The 23,577-nt window shown below is 48.5% G+C and overlaps 1 protein-coding gene across 2 annotated transcripts in view; it reads left to right on the forward strand.

The window, feature by feature from the left end:
• LOC138468319 (exportin-5-like) overlaps nucleotides 1-23,577 on the forward strand; it is a 2,047,117-nt gene that overhangs the window by 563,587 nt on the left and 1,459,953 nt on the right. The gene's annotated exons all lie outside the window — the stretch shown is intronic.

Genomic DNA, 23,577 nt, shown 5'->3' on the forward strand with positions numbered 1-23,577 from the left:
CACTGTACCGTTGCCGTTGGAGAAAGTTCTGCGACTGGTGCAGAGTTCAGAATGTGGATCCTTTTGAATGTGACATTCCCATGGTTTTCTTTTTTGCTTTCTTTGGCCCACAGGGGCTTGCAAGTGGGGACCATTAACGGTTACCTGGCGGCGCTGTCCATATTTAAGCGCTCGTATGAAGAGTGTTCCTACTTTAAGATTCCTTTAATTTCGCAGTTTTTGAAAGGGCTCACTAATGTGTTTCCTCCGTCACCTTTTTTGGTGCCAGGTTGGGATTTGAACCCTGTTCTTAAGTTTCTTATGGGTGCTCCGTTTGAGCCTTTACGTTCTTGCCCTTTGAGGCTGTTGACTCTGAAAACTGTGTTTTTGGTTGCAGTTACTTCCGCTCGCAGAGTGAGTGAGTTACAGGCACTTTCAGTTAAGCCACCCTTCACTGTGTTTCATAAGGACAGGGTTGTCCTTAGAGTTCGTCCTTCTTTTCTTCTGAAGGTGGTTTCGGAATTTCATTTGAGCCAGAAGGTTGTTATTCCGGCGTTCTATCCTCCTCCACATCCTGGTAAGGAAGAGGAGAGACTGCATATGCTTGATCCTCGGAGAGCGTTGAGCTTTTATATTTCGCGCATGTCCCGGGTCAGAGTGGACAACTTTTCATTGGTTACGCTGGAAAGCGTTTGGGACAAGCTGTGACGAAACAGACTTTGTCTCGTTGGATTATTTTAGCTATCTCCGAGTGTTGCCGCTTGGCGGGTAAGGACCCTCCGGCTGGCTTGCGGGCCCATTCTACCAGAGGAGTGGCTGCGTCTACTGCCCTGCAGAGGGGAGTTCCTATTCGTCACATCTGCGATGCAGCCACCTGGGCTTCAGTACATACTTTTGTCCGTCACTATTCCCTCGATTCCATCAGAGGGCAAGATCTGGCCTTTGGCAAGGCAGTTCTCTATTCCGCAATTTAATTGGGCATGCTAAATTTGTATTCTAAATTCTTTCCCACCTCCTTGCTTGGTACTGCTTTGGGAGTCTGTCATAGATATGGAATACGTCGGAGGACCCAATCCCCTCGAAGAACAAGTTACTTTCTTACCTGGTAACGGTCTTTCGATGGGATGGTCCGACGACGTATTCCATATCGCTCCCTCCCTTCCCCGCTGCAGAATTTCTTTTGCAGTTGCAGCTTGCGTTCCGCAAGGCCTTGTGTGTCTGACTGGCAGAAAACTGGTGGCACACGTTCTGGGAAAAAACTATAACCGAGGCTATAGCCGTCGTGTGTCCTACTTATCACATCGGGTGACGTCGGCCGTCGGAGGAGGTCCTCGGGGACGGCGCATCGACGTCATCGACGCAGGACGCAGACGCCAAAGATTTTCCGAAGCAGCACAGCTGTGGACATTACCTGTCATAGATATGGAATACGTCGTCGGACCATCCCATCAAAAGAACGTTACCTGGTAAGAAAGTAACTTGTTCTTCTCTATGATATCTTTGCGCATATGTAAAAACAGAATACTGTTGACCAGAAAATCAAATGTTTTTTCAGAATATAGAAGACATAATGGTAATTTCATGGGTTCATAAAATGTAACTGTGTTCACAAAATTCGAATACAATTTTAGTGAGGTCAATAGCCTACACAAGCTCTTTACCCCAATCCCAGTGTTATTGCATGGTACTTTAATGGACATCCATACCCCAATGTTACTAAGAGGAGGTAAGTTACTAGCCGGACACATAACTCCAGACATGAGCCCTAAGAAGACTTTCATTGGGATAGAGGTGAACTCCGAGTCCAGCTACAAAGATTCTCTGATCCCAGTCCAAACTTGGAGAATCGGAGGTGAAACATTACATCAGCATGGACTAATGTGGCCAAGTTCTGGATGGGCAGATGCCCCCTGAAACCCTCACATCTATGTAAGAACAGAACCAGAACGCGGGCCCAGAGGTGGGAATAGATAGATCACAACTTTAGATCCCAATGAAGAAGTTTGCCCAGAGCAACACAGGTTTAGAAACTGAAGAGGTAGTCTTAAGGGCAGCAGCTGGACTGGTTCAGTTTATCAACCAGATTGGCAGGACTCTGCATGAGCATCTAAGGAACAGAACCACCACTGTTGGCAGTGTCGAAGGATGTCTGAGATGATTTTATGACAAACATACACCAGCCTGCGAAGGGATCTTCCCTACGTCCGACCCCCATTCTCTTTGCCTCCGCTGCCCTGGCCCAGATCACAGCTGGGAGGGTTGTACTGCGTGTGACGCGCTTACACCGCGTGCTCTGAAGAACAGGTTAGCTCAGTGGAGGGAGCTCTTTGAACGATCACCTCCAGAGGACTTGAAGGACTTCATCAAGCACAAATCAAGGCCCAAGGTAGGGCCGCTTTTTTTCATCAACACCCCGCAAAGGGGAGGGACCACTCAGGTTCTACCACCAGCACGGGTAGCAAGGCTGCTTAATCTACCGGCCGCAAGGCCGAGGGGTCACTAGATCCTATCGTAGATGTTGCAAGGTTCTTTTACCGGGTGTCCACCCAAGGGGCTACGCCCTACTACAGGACAAATGTCTGAGGGGGTGCCTGTACTCAGCACTATCGGCAGCACAGCCGAGGACACACCGCCCCTTGTCCTGCACTGCAGGGTAGGCCTCAAGCTCCACCGCCATGAGTCCTGGAGGAGGCCGATCCCAGCGCGGCAAGCACCACGGCGCAGGCTTGTGGCATGCAGCCCGAGAAGATGGCCGCTCATCTGATACCACCCCCTTGGTGCGGAGCAGGTGGGAGAACGAGTTTTAAGGTGGGACTGATCTTCACCAGTTGTGGCCTACTGCATATCCTTCAATGTCTCAGGGCAGATACACCCAACAGGTAACAAGGCAGAGTACGCGAGACCTCAGCAATCTCAGGGCCCTACTCCTATGCCACCTACTGGTCTGTGAGGATAGATTCTTTGAGAAATTCCTCACGGTTATGAGATCCCCCTCAGATGGGCACCATCCTTCAGGATGTGATCAGGGACAAGCTACCTCCTGTCCCGCCCCTGTGTCCATAGTCATTCGTCCTATGGCTCCAGCGCCGCTGGCCCAGTGGTTCCGGCTCCTCTGCCTCCTGCACCCCAGGCAGTTCCATACCAGCCTCCACAGCAGCCTGTGGCCCCGGTTGCCACAATTCAACCTGCAGCGCCCAGTACTCCTCCACCTGTCCCTGACCAGCTGGACACCCTGGTGGACACCGACGAGGAGGAGGACCCCGACACGCCGTCTTCAGCCAAGGCTTTCCATCTGGGCATGCTTGCCCTTCACGCATGTTATTGGCGCGCAAGGTCCGCTGATATCTGGATTCTATCAGTAGTGTCCATGGTCTACCGCCTACTGGTTCCTCCCTCCCCTCTCTCCTCCACTCCACTCCCACAGATTGGGACAACAACTCTGTTGGTGGAAATTAGATTGCTTGTAGAGAGCCAGGCAGTGGATGAAGTCCCAGCCTCCCTGCGGGATATGGGCTTCTACTCCAGGATTTGTTGGACCTTTCCACCCTGAACCTTTCCCTCCCTCTTCAAAGTTCAAGATGGTTACCCCAGTGCTTATTGCGGAGACACTGTGCAAGGGATACTGGATGTGCTCCATGGATCTAAGGGACGCATACCTACACGTCCCGATTTGGCAGCCTCATTGGTCCTTCCTGAGGTTCAGGATCATGGGCTTCCATTTTCAATAGAAGGTTCTACCCTTTGGTCTCAATTCAGCCCCGAGGGTCTTCGCCAGGTTTATTATGCAGTGGCAGCCCTTCTCAGAACCCAAGGTCACGTCTATCCATACCTAGACGACTGTCTCGCCAGGGCGAGATCCCTGGAGGCGGTCCTTCACACCTCCTCTGCCCTTGTGAATATGCCCCACGAATTGGGATTCTCCATCAATCTAAAGAAGTCACAGCTGCAGCCTACGCAGAGTCTGGCGTTCCTGGGCCTCATCTGGGACACAAACTCAGAGAGAGTTTTTTTTTCCCCTCGGAGGATAAGATCCCAGCCATCAAGAGGGCCACGGGTCATTTTCTCAGCGGTGACCTCAGCATGGTGGTACCAGCACCTCTTGGGTATCATGGCGGCATGTCTACTGGCAGTGCCATACACAAGACTCAAAATGAGAAGATTAAAGCTGCACTTCGCAGCCTCATGGTGTCAGTAGCTGGGGTACCCAGGTGGAACTAGTCAGCATTCCTCTTTTTCTCCGCCAGCACCTTGTCTGGAAGAGCACGGACTGCAGCTTGAGGATAGGCGGACCCTTCTGGCAATCAGCACCACAGCTTACCATCACCACAGATTCTTCCTTAGGAGGCTGGGGGGGGATACCCTGGACAATCACAGCGTCCACAGAGTTTGGTCTCTTCAGGAACAGGAGGCCCATATCAATTGGCTAAAGCAGAAGGCGATCTGGCTCGATCTCAAAGCCTTCTTGCCGCTCATCAATGGCAAGATGATCCTCATTCAAACGGACAACTCCACCAGCATGTATGACTTTAACAAGCATGGTGGCACCAGGTCCCCTCCCCTAGGCAGCCTGGCAGTCAGCATTTGGCTGTGGAGAACAACATTCACTTGAGGGCTATCTATCTCCTGGGATTGTCCAACCTGGAGGCGGACAGGCTCAGCAGATTGGGTACGGACAATTGCGAATGGCAACTGAACGATCAGGTCCTTCAGGGGATCTTCAGCAGGTGGGGGCATACTCGGGTGGATCTCTTCATCACCTGTCACAACAGGAAGTGCCCTCAGTTTGCCTCCTGGCAGGGACATGGCCTAGGCTCCCTGGGAAATGCATTACATTTACAGTGGAACAGCATGAATGCATATGCATTTCTTTCCACTCCCCTGGTGCACAGGGTGATCTGCAAGATAAGGGAGTCCCGACAACTCAGTATCATTCTGATAGCTCTGTGTTGGCAGGCGAGACCATGGTTCTCTGAGCTGCTCAGCCTGTCGGACCAGTCTCTGATTCATCTTCCATTGGGCTCAGCTCATCTACTCTAGCAGCTGGGGTGTACGGTCACCCACCCCGCCCCCAGACGTTCGCTCTCGCAGCCTGGTTCCTGAACAGGTCACATTGATGCGCCTGCGTCTTTCGCAGGTTAACCTGGACATCATACAGGGTGCTAGGAGCAATGCTACTACGAGCCAGTACAAAAGCAAGTGGTCTAGGTTTTGCCACTGGGCTAAGACTAAGGAGGTGATACTCTTACCTGCACATTGGAAAACGTGCTATCCTTCTCTGCACACCTCGCATACTCAGGGGTGCAAATAGACACCTGCCGCACCTTTCTGGCGGCCTTTGGAGCCTACCGGAACTCGGAGGAGGACGTTTTCTCTTCCTCCAATCCGGTGGTTAAGACAATTAGCAGGCCTCACCAGGCTCTACCCGCCTATCAAGAAGCCACACCCCGTGTGGGACCTCAACATAGTGTTGGGCGCCTTGGCGCATAAACCCTTTGAGCCAATGGCGCCGGCGGACATCGGGCTGGTCGACCATTAAGACAACCCTCTTGGTCGGTCTTACATCTGCATGCCGAGTCAGTGAGATATGATATATGATATGGCATTTGTAACGCGCCTATACACAAGTGTTTGAAGGCGCGACGAGGCAGGGAGGGGGGACCAAAGGGAAGACAGACAACGATCCTACTAGGCCAGGTATCATTCAGATCGCGCAAGGGTAGAGGGGAAGGGAAAAGTGCAAGGGGAAAGGGAGAGGGGAAAAGTGCAGTACAGGGGTAGAAGAAAAACAAGATAAATAATACGGGCCAGCTGGTGGCAAGTGCAAGGTAAGTGCAGACAAGTGCTGGGAAGGGGGCGGGGGCTTTAGGGATACAGAGACAGTCCCGCAGTGCAGGGTTGCCGGGGAGGCAGTGCAAGCGGAGTGTGGCTGGGCCAAGGACAGAGATCGCTGAGAGTGGCCCAGTTGCAGAATCAGTGAAGTTTCAGTAAGGAATTTAGCAGGGGAGAGGGGGAGAGAAAGCAGAAGCAAAGAGGAAGGTTTTGAGATCCTTCCGGAACCAGAGATGGTTCTCCTCAAGTTTCAGGGATGCAGGAAGGCTGTTCCAGAGGGGAGACCCCTGCCGCGGAGAGAGATCTACCCCCAACTCATTGCTTGGAGAAGCGGCTGACCCTGAGGGGGTTCGAGGCGGATAAGCGAAGAGCTCGAGAAGGAAGATATTTAGGAAGAGAGAGTTGAAGGTATGTTGGCCCCAGGCCCCAGAAGGCCTTGTGGACAATGCAGAGGGTTTTGAACTTAATCCTCGCAGCCACTGGATCCAAGCTCTTGTGGCTTCTGAGCCTTACACTACCTTTCATAGGGACAAGGTGGTTATTAGAACGCATCCCACTTTCTTGCCTAAAGTAGTCTCTTCGTGCCACCTGAATGAGGAGATGGTGCTACCCTCTTTTTTCGCTGACCCTAAGGACGAGGCTCAGGGGGTCCTGCACTGTCTAGATGTTAGGCGCGCTCTAAAATTCTACCTGGATAGAACAAAGAGCTTCCGCAAATCTGAGGCCCTCTTTGTCACCTTTGGTGAGTCGAAGCCAGGATATCAGTCTTCTAAGGCCTCCATAGCAAGATGGTTGGTTTTGGCCATTAAGGCGGCCTGTGAGGAGCAGCACAAACCACTTCCGGAAAATATGCATGTCTATCAGCAGGGTGGCCACGCGGGCCTCTCCTTTGCCCTTGTGCAAGCTCTGTCTGGATGCCAGCTCTAGGTCAGACGCGACCTTCGGTCAGCCAGTATTAAGGAACTTGTTTTCTTAAGGAGGGCCACCTCTCCACACTGGGTCTACATTCAGTTGTAATCGCCCATATAGTATGGAGGAAAGGAGGTGGGACGTAGGAGTAACTAAGTTTCTCACCCTAGTGACTGACATACTCCTAGTCCATAGTCCCCTTTCCTCCATACATCCCACCATCCTCCACCCTAATAAAACTGGTGTCATTAGGCAATGGTAATATTGTTGATGCGTCAATGGGGACGGAGGAGTGGCGCTGGTGGGCGGACTCGGGGATGTGCATGCTCCCAGGGCCGTACACCTCTAAATTTAAAGGGGAAGTAGATTTCTTTTTCTTTTGTTTTTTTTAACATCTTTTTATTGGCATTTGTTAGACAGAATAACTATCGATTGAAATCAAATTGCTGGTGCATGCATGGTTATGAGAAGAAATCTTAATGCACGTTTCTAGGTCGGGTACGGATGAGTCCTTCATTCTTTGCACATTGTCCTTTGTATGGTCCCCATCATCCGCCCGCCCTACTGGGATGATCTCACCATGCTTCGTCCCTTCAGCCTCGTTAACTATTTTATCCCCCAACAACTAACCCCCCTGCCCCCAACTGAGTTGCTTTCTTGTGGCGCTGTTAGGTGAATTGTCCTTGTTGTGGTGTGGAGGTGCTGAATGTTAGTGTTCATGCTGCTAGCTTGTGCTTCCTTCCATGGTCCGTGCCTTCCCATGTTGCTGGTGTTTCCCCTCCTTCACCCTTCCTCTTCTAGATGTATGGTTCTGTTAATTCCCTGAATTTCAGAGCTCTAGTGGGGTTGTGAGTCTGATGTCGCATGAGGGCCGCTGTTTCCATTCTGCATGTTTTGCCGATAAGTGCGGTTCATGCCGTCGGGGGCGAGGGAGTCTTTCCTTTCCAATGAGTTATGAGGAGCTTGCGTGCTGTGAAACAGTATTATGTTTATAAGTTTGTGTGTGAGCCCCTTCTCATGTAGATCACTGGCCTCCGCCCAGAGGAGCATCACTTCAGGTGTAAATGCAACTGTGGCCCCTGTGATGTCATTTAGCTGTTTATGGACTTCCCTCCAGTATGGGGGGATCCTAGGACTGTGCCAGAGTATGTGTCCGAAGGTACCTGTGGCACCACATTCTTGCTAGCATTCGTCTGTCTGGGCTATCCGCATCCGGTGTAGTGTGGTGGGGGTGCGATACTGTCTCTGTAATATTTCATATTGGACCTCCCTGTTCCTCTGGTTTATCGAGACTAGCGGTATGTCTGCAAAGTATTCCATGAGATCTGCTTTATCGATGTGTATGTCCTCTGACCAGATGCGTGCGGATACGATCAAGATTCTGCGGGGCTGTCATTGGGTAGAATGTGCGGAGGTGTGGGAAAGTTCCGATGTGTTTCCCCATCACGGTCTCACAGGGAGCCGGAGCTGTGGGTGAGTGCAGTTCTAACATTGTATAGTGGTGCAGATTGAATGTTAGCCAGTCGCCTTCGTTCAGGCCAAGTATTGTGCGCGTGTCTTGAAACGCCTGCGGTGTCCCCCCTTCGCATATGTCCATGATTCTTGTGTGGGCCCAGAGGTGGTCCTGATTACGGTGTATTTTCTGTTTTGTGCCGAAGTGCAATACTGCCTGGATGCTGGCCCATGCCGGTGTGTGCTGAGTTTGGATCCCTTGCGCTGATCTGAGCTTGTGCCATTGAGCTATTGTTGGCCCTAGTATGGGGTGTTTCTTAATATTACTCGTGAGCATGTCTGGGGGAGTGGCCATGATCTCAATTGGATCGAGAGGTTGCATTAGGGCGATTTCCATTGCTCTCCAGCTGGATTCGTCGGCTGCATCCAGCCATCGTTTGATCCAGCATAGCTGTGCCGCTTGATGGTAAGCCTTGAGCGAGGGTGCCGCCAGGCCCCTGTTTGCTTTAGAGGCGTGCAGAAGTGATAAGTGGATTCTGGCTTTCTTCCCCTTCCATATGAACTTGTAGATTGCTTTATCCAGGTCTTTCATGGATTCTGACGAGGGACGCCCATACAGTATGGAGGAAAGGGGACTATGGACTAGGAGTACGTTAATCACTATGGTGAGTAACCTTGATTCTAATGGATTGTGTCCTGCAACGTATTCCACATCTTTGACCTGTAATGTCCACAGCTGTCCCACTTCGGAAATGTTTCGGCAGAGGGCGTCCTGCGTCGATGGCGTTGGTTCGATGTCCCTCAAAGGCCTCCGTCGAGGGTGACATCACCAGAGGTTATAAATAGGACGCACAGCGCCCATAGCATCAGTTCTGTTTTTTCCGCAAATGCGTTTGCTTTGAGAACTCGGCACGCCTCATGTATTCTTCGTGAATGTCTTCTTCATCTACCCCTTCGACTCCGGGGGTCTGGCTTTAAGACTTGCCGGGACTGTAAGCCTTAGATGTCGATTACGGACCTGCACCGCATTTGTTTGTGGTGTCTGGGCGAGAGTCATGACACTGACGACTGTTTGAAATGCCAGTCGCTGACTGGTAAGGCCTTGCGGGAGCGTAACGGGAAGTTACAGGTAGGTCAGGGTACTAAACCCAGTAAGTCCCGAAAATCTGCAAAAGGGATGTCCACCGACAATTCGAGGGGTGACTCTCCTCGTCGGAAGGAGTCCCGGGGATCTCGATCCTAGAGTGGGTCCCGCCACTTGTCCTCCTCGTCTCGGTACTCCTGGAAGCAGCGTCACTGGTCGCCTTCCCACTCCTCGTCGGATGATGGCGCCGCAAGTAAAAAAAGTAGCTTGTCCCACTAAGTCCTCAACTCCGGATGAATGGGAGGCCATCAGGGAGCAGATGCTGGCGATTTTTCAATCCCAGGGCACAGTTACGACCGCGCCTTCGGAAGAAGCTGGCAGGGATTGGTCTCGGTCCTATGCTCGTGCGCTTTCTGGCCCGGGTCCTTGGCGCGATACTCATCGGGAACCGTTGAGGCCCCGTTTGGACAAGGTGCTGCGGCGGATGCTCTGAGCAGCCAGAGCACGATCTCTCACGAGTGGAATTTGGCTCAGGAAGTCCTTCTGGTGATCTTCGCCCTTTGGGGAACCCCACAAGTGGATCTGTTCGCGACCAGTGCCAACCGGAAGTGCCAGAGATTCTGCTCAAGGGAATTTCCTCCGAGAGGAGCCTTAGAGGATGCATTCGTTGTGGATTGGTCATTCCCATTTCTGTACGCGTTTCCTCCGGTCCCCGTCATTCCTCATGTACTAAGGAGGTTGTGGAGATTCGGATCCCACATGATCCTCATTGCTCCGGATTGGGCCAGGAGAGCGTGGTACCCGGACCTTCTAGAGATGTCCATCTGTCCTCCACACAGTCTTCCCTACCGAGAGGATCTTGTCTTGCGCGAGGGGGGGTAGTGGTCGGGGTTCTCCATCCGAGGTCAAGACTCTCAACCTTCACGCTTGGTTTCTGAAAGGTTGGGATATAAGGATTGGGACCTCCCGTATGACGTGATAGGTGTTGCTTTGGGCCAGGCGACCGGCAACCAAATCCCTGTACCGTTGGCGTACGTTTTGCGACTGGTGCAGAGGACACAATGTCGATCCTTTTCAATGTTCCATTCCCATGGTTCTGTCTTTCTTGCTTTCTTTGGCCCACAGGGGGGTCTTCAAGTAGGTACCATTAAAGGTTACAAGGCGGCACTGTCTACCTTCAAGCGCTCGTCTGAAGAATGTTCTTATTTTAAGATTCCTTTGATTTCACAATTTCTTAAAAGGCTCACTAATGTGTTACATGCGTCGCCGTTTCAGGTGCCGGTTTGGGATTTGAATTTGGTCTTGAAATTCCTGATGGGTGCTCCGTTTGAACCTTTGCACTCTTGTCCTTTGAGACTGTTTTCTTGGTTGCTGTTACATCCGCTCACAGAGTGAGTGAATTGCAGGCACTTTCATCTAAGCCACTCTTTACTGTGTTCCACACGGATAGGGTTGTACTGAGGGTACGTCCATCCTTTCTACCTAAGGTAGTGCCTGAATTTCATTTAAGCCGGAAAGTGGTACTTCCTGCTTTCTATCCTCCTCATCCTGGTAAGAAAGAAGAGCGACTCCATAGGTTGGACCCTAGGAGAGCTCTGAGGTTTTATATTTCTAGGATGTCGAGGGTCAGAGTGGGTGACCAACTCCTTTGTGGGGTACACTGGACACTGATTGGGCAAGGCTGTTACCAAGCAGACCTTGTCCAGGTGGATTATCCTCACCATTACTGAATGTTACTGATTGGCGGGCAAGATATGGCCTTTGGTAAAGCGGTCTTTTATTTGGGTATTCTAAATTCTTCTCCCTCCTCCATTTTCTGGTACTGCATTGGGAGTATGTCAAAGATGCTGTATACGTTGGAGGACACAATCCATTCGAAGAACAAGTTACTTACCAACTGGTAACATTCTTTCGACTGGCTGTTCCTCCCACTTATTCCACATCGCCCTTCCAACCTGCCTCCCTGGAGAATTTCCTATGCTATTGCAGCTTGCGCTCTTTCAAGGCTATGTGCAGTCAAGCAGGCATTGTGTACGGGCAGGTCTGTTAGGCAGAAACCTGTGCAGTTCCCTTAGGGACCACTGCAAAAGGCTTAAGACTACAGGTGTTGGCAGTAAACCCAATTGGTAGCAGTCTGTACCACCCAGATTTACCTGGTAGCTGTGGCTGAGCAGCCAGACTTCTCTCAAGAAGAGCTAGACAGTATATAAAGTACACAAGATAGATACCAAAATACAGTAGCACAAGCAAACACTGACCAGAGCTTTTGGTATCAAGTATATAACTATTTATTTAAAGACACACTTAGAAACACTCTAGCACTATTATTGTAAGCAAGTTCAAAAACACAGTCACTGTTAATATATATATATATATATATATACATCCCTTATTCCTTATTAGACAAGTCTTAGTTAACACCACTTATTTCCAGACAGAGGTGAGCTCTTAACTAAAGATGGCACTCCAATAAGTTAAGAAAAAGGGAGGGAAAAGGCAGAAATTAGAAACCGCACACAACACAATACTTTAGAAGCACTCAGCAAGGCAGGATAGTCAAAGTCTAATTGTGAGCAAAAAGTTCAGAGGCCAGGCTCCCTCTTGGAGAGAGTAGAACACCAATGCGCCCAAGATCACACACTTTTAAAGGCTTGGAGAGTCTTGCAGAGAGTTAAAAAGGAATCAGTTCAGCTCAGAAAAGTTCAGTTAGCCAGCCTAGGGCCAACCCAATTGGTAATTCGAGGATTTAAGAGACACCCCACACAGACCGTTGCGAGGGAGGCCAGGCGGACACAGTACCTTGAAAGTGGAGGGAATCCTCCAGCGGGGGCAGTTGTTCCTGGCAGCGGGTGCAAGTCGCGGCGTCGTCCAGAGGAAGAGATGGCCTCGGTGTGGAGGGAAGCTGAAGGTCGTTGCACTGCCAGGGAAGAAACCAGCCGCGGAGTTCTCCGGTAAAAAGGTACTACCCTTTTATTCGCGGTAGTGGAAAAACGTGGTATCCCGGTTGCCGGGGTGCTTGGCACAGGCAAGGCGGCCACGAGATGATCTGGGAAGGCGAAAAGGCGGGCAAACTGGTTATCCCCACCAGTCAAACGAAGAAGACTCTTCGGGATGAAGATCTCCTCTGATGTTGGAAGAAGTAGTGAGTCGGTTCAGCAGGGCTCCACTGGTGGTGTCGTCGTTGCAGGTCGGCTCAGCTTCTCCCTCTTCGGATTCTTTGGTCCTGTGGCGGCGACTGAAGTCCCAGTCCCCAAAGCCCTCCTTTTATGCAGAAAACCCCCATTCATCAGTACTAGCTGTCACTCAAACATGCTAAGTGGTGAGCCGGGCGGCTCACCACTGGGCCAATCACACAAGAGTGCGACTTGAATTGCCGAGGCAACTCAGTCCAGGGTGCCTAAACCCCCTCCCACGCCCCCTGTGGTACTCGGACAGAGTGGCACCACTTTTGGAGGCTTCTGTGGAGAAGCCCGCCAAAAAGTGGAACAAAGGGCTCGACTTGGGTTGGAGTCACAGAAGCGAACACAAAAGTCATTTTGGAACCGAGTTCTGGCAAAAAATACCAACCGGTGAATTAATATTAAATAAATAAACCGGCGGTATGTTTGAGGCTATGTTAAAAAGTATTAGCCCTGGAACAATGGGAAAATCCCATAGGAATATATTTGTGGTTGAATATAAAAAGTAGTATCCACTGCCACCAGTCAAAACTCGCTCAGAGGGGACTGGACAGTGCCCCCTCGAACAACAGACCCAGGGGCAATCGAATTTCCCCTACCAGTATGCCCACAATATGATGGTTTGTACTGGTTCTGTTCACAATTTAGGACTAGTAAAGCCAATGGTGACTTTACATGTGCTGGGAGACAGTAGTCAGTCCCAGGGTACGGAGTCTATGTTTGGGGGTCACTATGACACCTCTGTGTTACAGCACGGAGGGTGCTGTGTAACACACATACCAAAAACACATGAAGCCCTATGGAGTAAAAGACCCCATAGCCCATAAAACACATATCAAGTCAAAGGATATCTCAAATCATGTCTAAGAATGGGAGAAAAAGTGTGTGTCTCTTAGCAGGAGAAAAAAATAAACCCCAAAAAATCCAGCAAAGCTGCTGGGGGACTCACTAGGTTTGGGAAATTAGCCTTAACAGAGAATTCTCCCTAACAAGGTCACACGTTATGGAGGAAAAATCATAAACTGAGGCTACGGGCGCCATGTGTCCTATTTATAACATCCAGTGACGTCGCCCTCGACTGAGGCCTTCGAGGGACATCGACCCGACGCCATCGACGCAGGATGCCCTCTGCCGAAAAATTTCTGAAGTGGCGCAGCTGTGGACATTACATGTCAAAGATGTGGAATACGTTGGAGGAACATCCAGTCGAAAGAACGTTACCAGTTGGTAAGTAACTTGTTCATTTATTTAGAGCTACACTTTGGAGGCGCCTGCAGATTGGAGTCCTTGGAGCAGCATCCAGTAAGATCACTGTGACGCTGGAGATGCATTAGAGGGGCAGGGCCTCCGTGTCCTTGTCCTGTAGTCCTTTTTCATTTGTGTTCTGTATTGTTTTCTGCCCATGAGGGACTCCTGGCAGTGCGGCTCTTCCTGTTTTAGGTTTGGTGTACAGCCCCATGGGATACCATTATGGCACCCATGGGTGGGGGTACAACCCTGTGCCCCTAGTTTGTTTTGGGGAACCTGTGTGTGGCCCACAGAGCAGGGTATGGGCTGGTGGCAGCTTCATGCTAAATTTGACAGGTGCTTGGAGTATCCTCCATTTTGGGATCCCCGGGCCCTGCCATTGGAATCAGTTCATTCCTGATAGGAAACAAGATGGCCCCTGTGGCCTCTTGCTTTCTATTGCCTGTTACCTTGTTTTCCCAAAGTCCTGGGAAGCCCTGACTCTGTCCCTTCCCCCTGACTGGCTGTTGGGTGGAAGTTCCATATATGGTGTTGTTGTGAAGCCCAGGCCAGACTGGCTGGAGCCTTCCCAGTGACTGCATGTTGTGGGTACACCCTGTGGGTGGGACCTGGATGAATGGAGTGTGTGACCAATATGCACTTCTTGTTGTGGATGCCTGGTATCTGGTGTTTGACACAATGACTGAGACAGCCTTGCCCGAAACTGGTATGAATGCAGTGTGTAGTGTTGAATGGCTGGGTACTTGTCCCAATACGCATTCCTTGTTGTGAGTGTCTGAGAGGGAGGAGTATGGCCTGAATGCAGTGTATGCCTGATTGGCTGACTGACTGCTGAATGCCCTTCTAAGTGATTGGTTGCCTTAGTGTGACCCAGCAGAATGAATGGGAGATCAATTAGTATATCTGGGGGCCTCTCACTGCTAGAAATCGTTCAGAAGCTGAAGTTGAAACTGACGCTTAAACTCGAAGCCGAGCCTGAAGAAGAAGGTTGACTGCTGTCTCCCTTTGCCGAACTTCGAAAGCCGTTGACACTGATCCAAGAGAGGACCTGGTTAGGTGCCCCCTTCCTGCGCTCCGAGGGACCATCGAGCACCGCTAAACCTTTGCCGAAGCTCCCTGGAAGTTCGTCCCCCGACAGCCTGCTGACCGGAGACGGGGACCACCGAGGAGAACGAAGATGAGCACTGGACATTCCATCCACCGGTGTCGACTAGGATTTGCAGGTTTGCTATAACCGCTGTTGGCCCGTCGAAGCCGTGTTGCCCAGAAGCGGGGACCACTTGATGCCATGCCATTGACGACCGGAGCCGCACGCTCCTTTGCCTGAGACTTTTGATTCACGGACGTGCTCCTCTGTACCGCCACCCGCCTTGTCCAGCCGGAGAAGGCCAGGCCGTCGACTCGCCGAGGAGCATCCGCCGGTGGGTTTCCCGCAGGACGACTCGACACCCTTGCTGGGCCACAGTTCTTCACAAACTCATTGTGGTCCTGAACTATCGACATCGAGGTGCCCCGCACGCCTCTTCCTTGCAGGACGTCTTCGCTCCTTCGTCGACGAGCACCGCTGGGACTGAGCTGCCGGCTCGACGCCAGGTTTACTTTCTTCGAGGGATCTCTGTGATCCATGGCTCCTGGTTTAAAGGGAGCCGCTCAAGAAGGATCCGTCAACGACTCTTCGAACTCTGCTATTCCAGGTACATTGGGGTGGTAGAAACATTGTAGAAGGATACAAGACAAATGGAACAATATATGGACTGGGCTTGTGATATAGCTTTATTTTACATGTTGCCCAGGTTTGGGGGGGGGATCTCCACACAGAACTGTGTCTAGGTAACTGGGCCAGTATTCTGCCAATTGTTCTAACCAACTGCTTTTCTCCTATATCTATTGTTGGTTACCTTTATTACGTGATTTGTGTGACATTTAACCAGAGTATAGTTGATGCACTTTAATTAAATCTGACAATTGTGCTACCACTTAGAACTGTATATATTTGCCATTGTAGATTTACTGAGCTTAAAGTGAGTTACTGTGATTGTATAACCTTGAACCTTAATTATATAAAGACTGTTTTAACTAATACAGTGTGTGGACATTCCTTTGTTGGGGCTACACTGTACTTATGAACCAGCTTGCATCACCTCCTGAGAAGCTAGGCCTTGATTGCGCGTCCATTGCTACCGTAATAGAGAATCTTACCTCGGGTCCTCTGTGCCTCTCCTCTACCATATAGTGGGCAGAATTACAGACCCCCCTCCAGTCTTTACACTCACCTTGCTAGCTGGATGGGCCAGGTCAACGAGCAAAGATCCTGTTCCCTGGAGATCCAATCAACGAGTCAGGTGATGTCAGGTCTACCCCTTGAAGACTTGCAGGTCAAAAATCATAGTTTCAATGACCGTGGTCTGTTTTTCTCATCAGCAAAAGTGGCACTACCAGAATTCACAGGTTGCGGAACACACCAGTGGAGATCCTCACACCAGTAGCTTGACCCCGCTAAACTGATTAAGAATCCAGTAAAAGATGTGGCAGAGGCAAAAGCCACACTTGGACATCTGGAGGATACATTGCTTAGTTGCAATGGTCAAGTGCAGGCGTGAGGCTTAGGATTTGGAGAGACAGGAAATGCCTTCTGAACAACAGGTCCATCTTGTCTTTGGCTCTTGAACTCCCAAAGTCTAACAGTCTTGCTTTCTCTCAAATAAAGTAATTTATACATGGCACTTACCCATTTGGGATTCCTCAGGCTTCTGCACATTGTCTGCTTTCCCAACCTTGATAGAAAATGTTTGCGTTTCTTTCACTCCGATTTACTTAGGGCACATCCCCCTTCAGGGTTCTCAGGGTCCCTTAACCACGTGGGCTTTCCCAGGCTTGATGCAAAGTGATTGTAACCATTCCAACCCGATTGACGTAGGGCGTTTTGGTTATTCAGGGTCCCGTAACATGGTTGGTTTTCCCAGCCTTGATTCACAGTTTGTATATTTCTCGTTCTAATTCACATGGGGCCTTTGCCTACTCAGGTTTCTCAGGCTTCCGCAACCTCATCCGCTTTCCCTTGCCTTGAGTCACAGAGGTCGTACGTTTCTTGTTCCAACTTACTTGGGGTGCTTGCCCGCTCGAGTTTCTCAGGCTTCTGTAACCTTGTCGGCTTTCCCAGTCTTGCTTCAAAGTATTTGTACTTCTCAGTGATAGTCTGTCCGTGGGCGGGTTTGCCTCCCTGTTGCTGCTGGTCTTCGCAGCTAATGTCCTTCAGGCATAGATCTTGGGGATCCGGGCTTTCCCCAGCGAATTGGTGTTGGAATTAGTTAGCGTGGTCCGAGCTCACCACTTCGTGTCTGTGGTTGCACCACGAAAGGAAGCAGGTACCTTCAGTTTCTGCCTCGTTCCCCGACCTGAACTTCACAGTCAGAAAGCGCCAGCTGTCAGGCTAGCATTTGCCTTAATCTGCATGCTCCATCGGGTTCTGTCGCCCAGCCCCCCTACACAGCATCTACTCCAGAGGCTCACCTCTGCATAAGGATCGCACACACCCCTACGCAGGAGTTTGCTTCTCTACATGTCATTATGAACAGAACGGTGTGTCCATGTTCTGTGTCTTTGGCGGTCATATTAAATCCAGCATTGCCAGAAGCCAACGGGACGGAAGGGCTGTCACATGTTGGAGTCAGAACAGGAATGTAATTATGTTGCACAAGTCCCATGTATGCTGAGACAATACACTAGGTGTTGTCACTTCTCGCCAGGGGGGAGCCCTTTCCCATGAGGCTAGGGAGGTGAGGCCACTACCCAATAGTCCCCATGGGGTGGTTTAATGCAGCAGGACCCCATGAGGATGGACTCCCCTCCTGGGGATAAGGACGTCCACCTGGGTCATAGCCGGCACAACACCCCTACCCACAACTCGCTAAAACCACTACCACATTCTACTGCCACTCTGGATAGTCCATCTATGTTCTATTGTAATACCCTGACTGTAACATGTAGAACACATACTGAGATGAAGAAGAGTAAAAGAAACATGAAAATGACCCACCCAGCAATTAATAGCACGAGGTGGCTCACAGGAAACCTGAAGCGTGTCCTGTGGTCATCCGCAATAGGCGTCGATGTTATGCAGAGGTTGGACCAGCCCAACATAAGGGAAACTAAAGAAGGACTCTGTCTTCCAGCGAGGACCCTGAGAGTTCCAAATTCTATCAAGGAAAGAACAGACTGTGTGGCTGGAAGCTGTGGAAGTCAGACGCTTGTCCAGCATACACGGTCTTCCCTACCAGACTGGAAGAGATGAGCAGTGGGGTGACCTTGGCAAGGTGGACCGCGTCTGAAAACAGCGTTGAAACCGCAAAGCGAAGAGGCCTGCAGAAGCTCTGTGGAACCAGCAGACCAGAAAAGAAGTATCTCGGAAGCTGCCGAGCGGAGACCCCATCCCATCAAGAACCGGATCAGTGCCTGTTCGTGGCTGAAGGTAAAAGGACTGGATGCAGAAAAATGGTGTCTCACGAGAGAGCAACATAAACATTTACATATATATTTTACTCGCGGAATTCATTTCTACCTTTATCGTATATGAAAATGTTTATAGACATAAGAACCAATTAAAAATATATAACATACATGTCAAGGTGGGTGACTATGTAATATATCTTCAGTGAGCCTAATCCCAAGTGCTGAGTAAATCATTAAAGTGCAGTAAATAAATGGAACAACATACCAGTCTCATAATATATGTAGCACAGTGTGCCCAGATATAGGTCTTTCAAACGAATGTCAATGATCAATAATGATCATACACAAATTACTGTAAAGTGTTCTCAGTCATTCATATTGGGCAACGCTAGTCAATTATGAGATGGTTTGAAAAACATGCAGAGGCAATAAGGTGTTCCCTGCTATGTACCAATAACAAAGACCATCCTTCTACAATAGTTTTGACAGACAATATGCTTATTTCATCCAGTTTCGTCCATCTTCTTCAGGACAAATATACCCACTCTTTCTTGTCTAGTGTGTTATATAAAAATAAATGTTGCAGATAACTCAATACCTGCAGTCACTAAAAGAAAGAAAACCATTTACAACAAGTAGTGTATGGTCATTATTGACCATTGACCTTCTTTTGAAAGAACCATCTGGGCACACTTTTTGCTCCATATATATTGAGACCGGTATGTTGTTCCATTTGTTTACTGCACCTTAATACTGTACTCCGCACTTTGGATTAGGATTACTTTGAAGATATATTACATAGTCACCCGTGTGGACATGTATGTACGCCTGATTTCTTGATGCACTTTATTGCAGGGTTTTGCACATATAACTGAACAATTTTCATGTTTTTATATTGTCATTTATTGTCTCCTGTTGTCTGTGTTGAATTTTAACATTGATATGTTTTTTTCTAGCAATACAATTGATTGAATGGTTGATGTCCAAATTCAAAGGAGGTTCATTGGTTCCTATGTCTATAAACCTTTTCACATACAATAGGGTAGACATGAATTCTGTAAGGAAAATATATATGTAAATGTTGCTCTTTCATGAGACACAATTTTTCTGTATCCTGTGTTTATTTCCCCAGGTGTCTGAGTAACGGGTAACACACATCCATTCATTTTTTTGGTTGAAGTTAAAGGCATGGTCTAGTAAAAATTGTTATTGTCCCTGCGGGTCGGCCATGTTTTTTTAAGCCTAAGTGGCTCGATTTTAGAAAACTTTCCTATGGAACTTACCCGAGTTTTCGTCCATTAAACGCACACGAAAACAAGCACCAGGGAGCCGCCATTTTCTGATAATCCTATCTTTTCCCCGATCGCCCTGGCTGACCTGCTTTTGCGGCACTAAATCAATTCCCCCGCCCCTGAGCCTGACATTATCAAAACATTCATATTCCCCGCCTCTCCCCGTGACGTTACTGTGCTGCGTAGGCAAACGCGCCCAGTCGTCTTCTGCGCGACTCCACATATAACCCGGAAACCAACACAGATCAACTCACAACACAGCGAGCCACAATTCGGAATATGAAACTGTACTTTAAAATGAAACAGCAACACGGTACATTTGGTAAAGTACATTTACTTGACATTAAATGTTTAGAGAATATTCAGCAATTGACATATGAACTCCGGAAGCCATTTATTTTCTTTTATCTGTATCCGCAATAACTGTTCCGTTTCATCTTGAGTCACGCGCTGTTCCTTTATGGTACACAGGGTGTTCGTTTTCGTAAAAAGAATCACTTTGGAAGCACGGTGAACCGCAAGGCTGTTCCATCAACTAGGCACTAGTCCAGCCTAAAGGTTGATATGTTGCTTCTAGCCACTAGTACAGCGTAAGGGCATGTGGGCCCTTGGCGATCGTCCCATAATATGGTGATCGTGCTCCAGTTGACACGAAGATGCAGGTGTCTGCTGAAGAATCCATCCGCCGATGTCTCAAACAGATGGCAGTGGCAGAAAGGGATCAAATACCTGTTATGAAAACAAAAAAATAATTAGTCTCGCTAGCCGAACTTCATTAATATTACTCATTTTATTTATTACGGCCGATCAGAAACTATTTGCTTGCAAGGATAGTTCAATGGAGTATGTTCGTCTCTAAAATCAATGCGAAAAGTATCGAGATAAATCGAGGCCAACACACAATGATAAACGAAAGTCTACATGCGTGAGGAATGATATGATATATGATATGGCATTTGTAACGCGCCTATACTCAAGTGTTTCTAGGCATGACGAAGCAGGTGGGGAACAAGGGCAGACAGACAACGATCCTACTAGGCCAGGTGTCTTTCTGATCGCGCATGGGGAAGGGCTGTACATGGTTAGTTCAATACAAATTAAATAACAGGGCCTGCTGGTGGCAAGTGCAAGGTAAATGCCGGGAGAAGGGGCTGAAGAATACAGAGACAGTCCCGTAGTGCAGGGAAAAGTGGCTGGGCCAAGGACCGAGATCGGTGAGACCAGTGGACCTGCATGCCCATGTGCCCACTACGAACAGTTTTACTTGCTTTTCCTAGCTCTTCATTCATTTATTCATGCATCCATTCATTAAATCTTCATTCCGGTATAAAAACGTGTAAAGATTTACTTACATTATATTTGAAATTTCCATTGTGTCTCTTCGTAATGCAGTCTGTAAAATGGACCGTGCTCTTGACAATGATTTTTCGTATAATGACCTAAAACTGAAACTCGGTCTAGTTTCTGAATTTTCTGCCTTATCGTCTCTTACGTTATTGCGCACTCCCTTCAAATGTAGTTCTTTCGGCATGGTCCCTGTCTCAAGGTCAAAAAACAATAGACCCTTATACTTCCAGTGCGACTTGTGGGCCTCATCTGGGCGCTGTCCTTCGCATTCTCTATTTGCAACATCACGTAGCATAGGCATCTGTGAGAACTTGAAGTTCAGAATCCGTCTATGTAGTGCGCCTCAATGTGCAAATGCGAACTGGCTTCTCTCCCAAATGCCACAGCCCGCTTGGCTGGCGCGTTCTAAGTGCCCCAATTTTGTCCCCGTTGTCTGCGAGCTTTGCAGCCCAAATTGAGACATTTAATTTTGGCGGAAGGTCAGGGAAATTATAAAGTACCACAGGAGTTGAGTTAAAGTGAGATTTATTGTTTGTTTGTTTTATTATTTGCAATACGCAAGCCTCCCCTCGGTTAACAGTGCGCAGCATTTACATTTACATGAGATGAGACATGAGAAAAATATATACATACACATATGTGAGGTGAATAGAGAGAATTCAAAGATGACACCCAGCTTGTTCGCCACCCATGATGGTTAGGTTTACAGGTAAACTGTACAATAACATTTATTTACAAAAAGACAATCGTATTGCAATTATTTAAACCGGGATTTGTACTTCACAATCGGCTGTGCTTCGGGTGGGCATGGCACAGTCGCAATGTTCGGTGGCAATGGATCACTGCTCTGCACAGAAACGTCCAAAATTCCATATCTGTGCTTCTCTAACACAGCAACTATAAGGCTTTTCACAAAGTCGAACTGCATTTCATCATAGACTGGTTTGATCACCCATTGCTTACTTCGTTTTGAAAACACCTTAGTGTAGCGAGGCATTCTTACTTTACCCCTAGTCCTAGATTGTTCACGTCCGACATTGCTGTTATGGGCCAAGACCGCTAGTAGAGTGCGATGTTTCATGCCCCGAAAGCTAAAATGCAAGCACTTTGGCCTGTACTTTAGGCACATATTGTGGAACACCTCCAAATCTCCTGTGTGACAGAATTCTGTCAGTCCTCTCAAATCTCTTGATAGAGTTTTGTCGAAAACAATCTTCTCAATGGCTTTGTGTGTCGGTGATGATGGAATCAACCACTTCTTCTTCCGTGCCTCCTCTGGGGACAAAGTGCCATGTTCACATTGGTGGAAATGTTCATTTGCTGTCCAGCGGTGAACGTTGGTACAGTGGTGCATCAGTGACCGCCATTTTTCAAGTAGTATTTCCACTGACCCCTCACGTTTTTGAGCTCCACCAAAGATGGTTGGTGATAGAATGTGACCACTGCAAAATACTTTCAAAACCTTTTTTTTCCCCTGCAGCCGAGATTTTCTTATTGATTGATTTAGCAAGATGCCATACGTCAAATTGATGTTTAATATGTGGGAACTGCTCTCTCATTGTCTTGGCAATTGAAACGTGTCTATCCGTGGCTATGAGGTCGATGTGCATTCCCCTCGATTGTAGATATTCCACTGATTTTATAAAACCTAGTTTCACCATGGCCACTGAGGATGTACATTGTGTTAACTGCACGACCACCGAACTCACAATTTTCTTACTATCCATGTCCTGAAAGTGGTAGGTGCAGTACTTGGCAGAAAATCCAGGGCTAGCCTGAATCGTTTGCCTCCGAATGTACTTGCTAGAGACAATTGTTCAATTTTCCAAGCATCACTAATGGCCGGAAACAGATAATCAAGTTGGTATGTGTAGTACAGCGCTTTAGAAATGAAATGGAGTCCCACAAACTGAAAGAAAGCCTCTAACTTTCTAAAACTGGAGCCACTAAAAAGTGACGCAGCTGCACACAGTAGATTGCCTGCTGGCAGTTTCCCCAGCATCGGTTGTGCAGACCATGAGAACCTATGATTTAATCTACAGGCGGCATTTATTTTGACGTTACTGCCTTTTATTTGACGAGTCACATTAATCAATGGCTTCCCACAAACTTTCCCTCTAATGGAATGCCCACATTTCAGCATACTTATAATTTCCATCAAACAACTGTCGAATACAATGTATTTGCTCTCTTTCATTAGACTGTCATCCTGCGTCAACGTTGTTTCGGCCTTTGACGTTGTGGAGATTTCAACACATTGGAAAGTAATATCGCTGATATTAAGTTCTGATGCGTCTATGGATGCTGTGGCTGGTTCATTCTCTGTCATTTCAACATCTATTACTTCAACATTGATGGGAGAACACAACAATGTTGACAGGTTTTTGGTGGCAAATTTTTGGCGGGTGTAGATTGTGTAAATTGATCTGCAACTACTTCAGAGCTATCTTCAATACATTCAATAACATCTTCTTGTGGTGGTGCGGTCGCACTGTAGCTATGGTCCAATGCAACTTTGCTGTAGTCTCCAAACACAATTAATTCATGTTCTGGCCATTGGACATGAGCATCTCGAGCCTGAACACGCCTCGCCTTAATTAATAGTTACTCCATGGTGTACACGGTCTGGCAAGCCACATCTCTCATTCGCTTCACTGTCTGTGTGTGTATAGTTCTGACACCCACGGGTAACTGGAAGAGAGATTGGAAAAGGGATGTTCAGTTTAAACACAAGATGGAGTGTAGTAGAATTGACTGGAAAAAAAATAAAATAGTCCCCAGCACAAACATTTTTTTAAAGTTATGAACT

The sequence above is a fragment of the Ambystoma mexicanum genome, chromosome 4q (assembly GCF_040938575.1).
Source record: "Ambystoma mexicanum isolate Mex_15411 chromosome 4q, UKY_AmexF1_1, whole genome shotgun sequence".
Classification (NCBI taxonomy): Eukaryota; Metazoa; Chordata; class Amphibia; order Caudata; family Ambystomatidae; genus Ambystoma; species Ambystoma mexicanum.